The sequence below is a fragment of the Populus alba genome, chromosome 7 (genome assembly GCF_005239225.2).
Source record: "Populus alba chromosome 7, ASM523922v2, whole genome shotgun sequence".
Lineage (NCBI taxonomy): Eukaryota > Viridiplantae > Streptophyta > Magnoliopsida > Malpighiales > Salicaceae > Populus > Populus alba.
In genome coordinates this window covers 1,161,536-1,167,762 of record NC_133290.1, presented here as the reverse complement: position 1 = coordinate 1,167,762, position 6,227 = coordinate 1,161,536, and the positions used below count along the sequence as shown (strand labels likewise).

General features: G+C 31.3%; 1 long non-coding RNA gene across 4 annotated transcripts; it reads left to right on the top strand.

Moving 5' to 3' along the window:
* Positions 1 to 812: 812 nt before the first annotated feature.
* LOC118059544 (uncharacterized) lies at positions 813 to 2,780 on the top strand. 4 transcript variants are annotated; one of them, XR_012170240.1, is made up of 5 exons: positions 813 to 903; positions 988 to 1,283; positions 1,389 to 1,472; positions 1,807 to 1,859; positions 2,217 to 2,780. It is a non-coding gene; the product is annotated as an uncharacterized lncRNA (long non-coding RNA). The 4 variants fall into 4 exon arrangements; XR_012170241.1 differs by having other exon boundaries at positions 1,758 to 1,859; XR_012170242.1 differs by having other exon boundaries at positions 988 to 1,288.
* Positions 2,781 to 6,227: the final 3,447 nt, after the last annotated feature.

The window sequence follows — 6,227 nt, the reverse complement described above, 5'->3', positions numbered from 1 at the left end:
GGTATTAATTTTGATAAATTTAAGGGTTATTTTTTTTTTTCAAATTATTATAAATTTAATTGAATTTAATTTTTTTTTCTATAACTAGACTAGATGGATAAAAGTAATTTATTTATTTTCTGTAATCAATGATTTGAAGTCAAAATTTTGTAGTAATTCAAGTGCTTTATAGGAAAATCAAATCAATTAAAATTTATTCTTCTGAATAAATTGCAATGAAAATATTAGTTGTCTGAAAAATGTGACCAATACAGTTAATGAATCAATCTAGATTAAAGCTACATTGTTTTAAAAATTAAATTTGGCTGTTTTGATATGTTATATTATGTCATAGAATAACTTATTAAACAATTATTTTATCATTTATTTTAATATATATTTAATATTATGGTGTAAAATATTTTTTATTTAAAAATATATTAAAATAATTTTTTTTATCTATAAATTATCATATCAAAATTATAAAAAAATTATCGATTTAATATTTTTTAAAACTACATTTTAAAAAATGCACTTAAAAATAAAAATCATCTTGGGTTTTAATATAAAACCTTACTCGGGTTAGCCCCCAAGTTAGCAATTAAGATTTAGAGGGTGTTTAGAAATATGATATATTTTTATTTTTTAATTTTTTTTATTTAAAAATATATTAAAATATTTTTTAATATTAAAATATTTTAAAATAATTAATTTTAAAAAAAATCAAATTTGAAAGAAAAACATAATTACTTGTAACAATGGATGTGACCCTAGAGGAGCCAAGTCAGCGAAAGTTAAACAAGAATCAAGATTTCGTTATCCATTTTCAGACGTTGCAGACTCCTCAATCATTTTTATCTCAAGAAAACCAAAAACGAAAAAAAATGGCTTCTTCTTCTGCTTCATCTCTTCTGCTTCCACCTTGTAATTAATCAATCTCTTCTTCACCTTCTGAACCACTTCATTGTTGCCATCACGTTCATTTTTCACATTTATCGTGGCATGCAGGTTCTTCTTCTGGCAAAACTACTAAAAGACATGACACTATTAATGTCTTTGACAAAGTCCAAGGTTTGATGAACATTAATGTGCAATGCTCAAACTTGGAACTTGGAATTAGAGCAAGAGAGAAGAAGATGGATACAAGTTTGATGAAGAGAAGAGATCATGTAATTGGGCTGGTATTAGGGGTTTCAAGTCTTTGTAATATAGGCTTATTTGATGATATTGCCAAAGCAGCTGGATTGCCACCATAAGACAAGCCAAGATTACGCGATGAAAAATGTGAGAAAGAGCTTGAAAATGTATGGTGAGATTGTTACATGGACCCCTTTTTCTTAATTTTGATAAGATTGTTAAGACTGGTCATTTTCAAATTCTGGTTTGATTAATCCTCTTTGTTGATGAAGGTGCCAATGGTGACTACAGAGTCTGGATTGCAGTTCAAGGATATTAAACTTGGTCAAGGCCCTAGTCCTCCAGTTGGTTTTCAGGTAAATTGACTGAGAAATCATGTTTTGATGCTCTAGTGATCAATTTCCAGCTTCCAAAACTCAACAAATTGACCTATCAATTTGGGCCAAATCCAGTTTTCTTGCAAATTCTGATTTTGCTCCATCACCTCCTTAAATCAAAATATATTTAGTTATCCTTTTAGATAGGTTTCGGTAGTTGTTTACGAATCCAATGTTGTCGAATAATCTCCAAATTCCATTACATGGTAAGCACTGCATAATGCAATAAAGTCATACTCTGATGACTGGTATATGTGGAACCAGAAAACGCTCTGCCATTGATTTTCTTTTCAATTTGAATGACTTGATGAAGGGATCCTGAGCATGAAAGTTGGAGGGAAGCGGCGGCTCTACATTCCAGGACTGGTAATTCATTCTCATCTTACTCAAAAAACTGTAGATAGTTGTAGAATGTTAGCCAAGCAGCTGCCTTGGTCTAGGTAAGATGGCAGTCCTGTATTGGACCAATGATGCATCATAAGACTTGATGCTCTCACCGTTCTACGTTATGCATTGTCTTGAGATTTAACGAGCTAGTTAGGAGCATATTCCAAAACTTGATGCATAGATCCATACATGTCAGTCTATGTACAGCCATCACGAGATGCGATGGTCTCATATAGACATCATCTTTCAACATGTGTTCTTGACAACTAAACAATAATCTCTGTTCGTAATCAAGCTTCTAACTATGTTGTTTTCATGGCTTACTCATGTTTCTAGTTGGCTTTCCCGAAAGGACTCACTTCAGCTCCAGGAAGGCCAAGGGTGGCACCAAATAGTCCTGTAGTTTTCGATGTCAGTTTGGAATACATACCAGGCCTTGAAGTGGAAGAAGAATAGGCCTTGAATAATCTCCACCCCCCCTAATGGATTGATAGAGCCGGTCAACTCGGTAGGTCAAACCATGACCAGATTGAACCGATCAAAATCCAAATGAGAGCTCACTTGATTTTTGTTTACAACAATGTCTTTTAATTTTTTTTTTAATCTTTAAAAAATATTATTTTGATTGACCCCAGTTGACTTGCTTATTTTGTCAGCTCTGTCACAAGACGGGCCAAGTTTTATAGCAAGAATATTTCAAAATATAATGCACAATATCAAGAAAATTCAGTAACCCTCATTGTTTTGATATGTAAATCCAAAATCAATCACTCTGCATATTTTTCTCATGCTAACAAGTTTATTATCAAGATTTATCATTAGGATAATTTAGAAATTATGTCAATGGGAATTCTCCTTCCAATGAAGGACAACTAGACGATAGTGCGTTCAACCAAATGACTCATCAATGAGGCTTATGTACTACCCTACATGTGATGCCAAGTCGTTGACATTTTTTAACGGTGTAAATTTGTATGAAAATTTTTTTGTCTTAATTAATTTATGATTTTAAGATTTGGCTTTTTTTTACTCTCTCTCGAGTTCAAATCTAAGCACTAAAATATTAAAAATAAATTATATTGCGTAAAAAAATGCATCATGTCAATACAAAAGAGTTTCCATGTCATTTTGAAATAACATATAGTCGCAATTAACATGACATGATGAGAATACTCTTATTGTATTTGGATTAGTAAAATTGAGTTTAAGCTTTAATTTTACTAATTTTATGTCCAAAACATTCTTATGATTAAGGTCAACAAGATTCATCTACTCACCAAAGAAATGGCTAAATCCTTCAAATTTGGATTGTTTTATTGGTGGCCAACTAGCTAGGAACGATGTTTACCCTAAGAAAAGATTATACCATTTGGGAACACATTGTAAATCGCGTTTCACATATTTTTTTTGTTAAAAAATTAATTTTTTTTTGTATGTTTTGGATTGTTTTGATGCGCTAATTTTAAAAATAATTTTTTTTTTAAAAAATATCATTTTAATATATTCATATCACTTTAAAAAACAACCATAATCACTCTCCTAATCAAATTAAAATAAAGTTCCATTATTTGTCATTAATCTAGAAACTTAGAATACAGAGCCTAGCCTAGATGGGAGGCCTTCATTTTGGTTTTGATTGTTGAATGGCAAAAACAAGAAATCTTAATTGTTTCGTAGGTATAGGTCATATTGTTATTATTATATGGGTTTGATTTATGTTACTTAAATCATAGGCTCATAAAGAATGGACATGATGATATTAGTTCACACATTAATTAAAAATGGTAAAAGTTTTATCTTCTAAGTAAAAGTTATTTAACTCTTAACAGGTTTTGAGTTAAATGGATTAATTTGAATTAATTTATTTTTTAAAAGAATTTAAAATAATATCATTTAAAAAAAATTAAAAAAAATTTACAAGTGACCAGATTAACCGAGTCAGGGATTAAATTGAATTTTTAATCAAATCACAACAATAAAATCCCCTTTATTTTTTATAAAACCCGACCCGAGCCAAATCCTGAGCTTACCCATCGAGCTAATTCATTGGTCAAAAAGTTGGATAATTAAGGATGGTTCAAGTCTCATCTCCAGGAATACCTCTTGCTCCAATCAAGGTACAATGTTAATTTTCTTGTTGATGTGTAAAGAAAGAATGTTGTGACAAAAATTTCTCAGTTAAATCACAGTCAGGTCTAGATTAAGGACCAGATGATGGACTCCAAAGCAGCTGTTAAAAGGGATCCCTCTAGCTCCACAGGCACTTCTGAATTTGAAAGCCAAAATTAATGTTTGTTAATTAGGTAAAAATGGTGATCATCAAAACCTAAATCCTAAAAAAAAAAAAACATCCCATGCACTTGTAAACATCACAAAGTCTTAAAAAGCTCACCAACATTTCTTCTATTAGCACTAAATTAAGTTACAAATTATATATTTGTTGAAAAATTATTGAAATTCCTTGTAAAATCAAGAAGGCCAACGCACAATTAACGGAGGATATGTCCTTATTTCAATCTTTAATTAATCTCTATCTAGCCTTTCTTGAAACCTAAAATATAATACCATCTTGTAATGAAGATCCCAAGTGCGCGCGCGCGCGCATGTGTCTATATATATATATATATATATATATATATATATATATATAGGGCTTAATTTCCCTTGAACAATAATAATTTGCTTAATTTAATATAAATCCACCCACTCTCAATATTAATTATTTCTATGTGACGCTAAAAAATTATTCTCGAATCATTTTATATCACTACCAGAAAATCAATAAATACAAACGGAAATACCGAGGGAATATTTCCGTCGGTAAATTTCCGAGGGATTTTACCGACGGAAATATTTTCGAGGGATTTTACCGACGAAAAGATCCCTCGGTATATACCGAGGGAATTACCATGGGAAAAAAAAAATAAAGCAAAGGAAAAAAAAAAAGATGACGTGTTATTTTTTACCGACGGAATTTTTTCCGTCGGTATTTTACAGAGAGCTCCAGAACTGTTCATCTTCCAATTGCACTGTTAATTGTTTTACTTTACGGACAAAATCACCGACGGATTGAAAATTAGTCGGCGTGTTTTGGCGGTTTTATGAAAAAATTCAATTGATTTAAAATTTTCATTTAAATATTACAGACGGAATCACCGACGGATTGAAAAATCATCGGTAATTTTTGGCGGTTTCTAAAAACTTTTTACGAAATTGAAAATTTAAATTAAATATTACCGACGGAATAATTAAAAAATATTAATATTCAATTATCCGTCGGTAAATCCGTCAGTAACGCGCCCCAATAAAAAACTTGAATCCACTCATTTCACAAGAGACAGACTCATTTCTTCTTCTTCTTCTTCTACTACTTCTATTTCTTCTTCTTCTTCTTCTTCTACTACTACTTCTACTTCTACTTCTTCTTCTTCTTCTTCTTCTTCTTCTTCTTCTTCACTATATGTAAAAAACATCAATATCTATTTCTTTCTCTTCTTTTCTCTCCTCATCTCCTTCTCTTTTCCTCCATGCTCGGGTATGTCTTCTTCTTTCTTCTTTTATCCTCTTAGTTTTTTTTAATTAATATTGTTGTAACCCATTTTTGGGTCCCCCTGAAAAAATAAAATAAATAGCCAAAGGAGGTTAGAAAAATAACGGAAGGCAGAAGCACTCAGAAGATAGTTAGAAAATTGGTCAAGGAATTTAAAAATACAAGGATTGACTTTTTGACAGTATATTCTTGAAGGATGAAAGCCCTATTGAGAAGGAAAATTTGAATTTTGAGGAGAAAAGCCCAAATTTGAATGTTTATGGACTTAATTGGATTTTTGATTGAATTTATAGAAGATTTGATGGCAAGAAAAATTGATTTTTAAGTCAATTTGGGCTTTAATTAGAAGATATTTAAGTTCTGGGGCCAAAATATATTTTTTAGGAATTTATTGGGTCAAATCAGGGGCTTAATTGCATAAATATTGAAGTTTAATGGCCAATTAGGGACTTAATTGTAAAAATCCGAAACCAGGGACCAATTTGGGGAAGGCGCAAAGATGGAGGGGGCTGTTTGAATTTGATCCAAGGGCTTAATTGAAGAAATTAGAAGTTTATTGATCAATTGAGGGCTAAATTGCATAAATCAGAGGCCAATGATCAAATTGGAAAACGCGGCCAACTATGGGGACAGAATTGAATTGAACACAGATGATTAAGGACTGATTCAAGAAATGTTCCGGCGCCTTTATTTTAAAATGGAACGGCGCGTTTTATCCAAAATGACGCCGTTTCATGCAAAAAAAAAAAAAAAAGAGACTGAACGGTGCCGTTTTGAACGGCACTGTTCACTTTCTT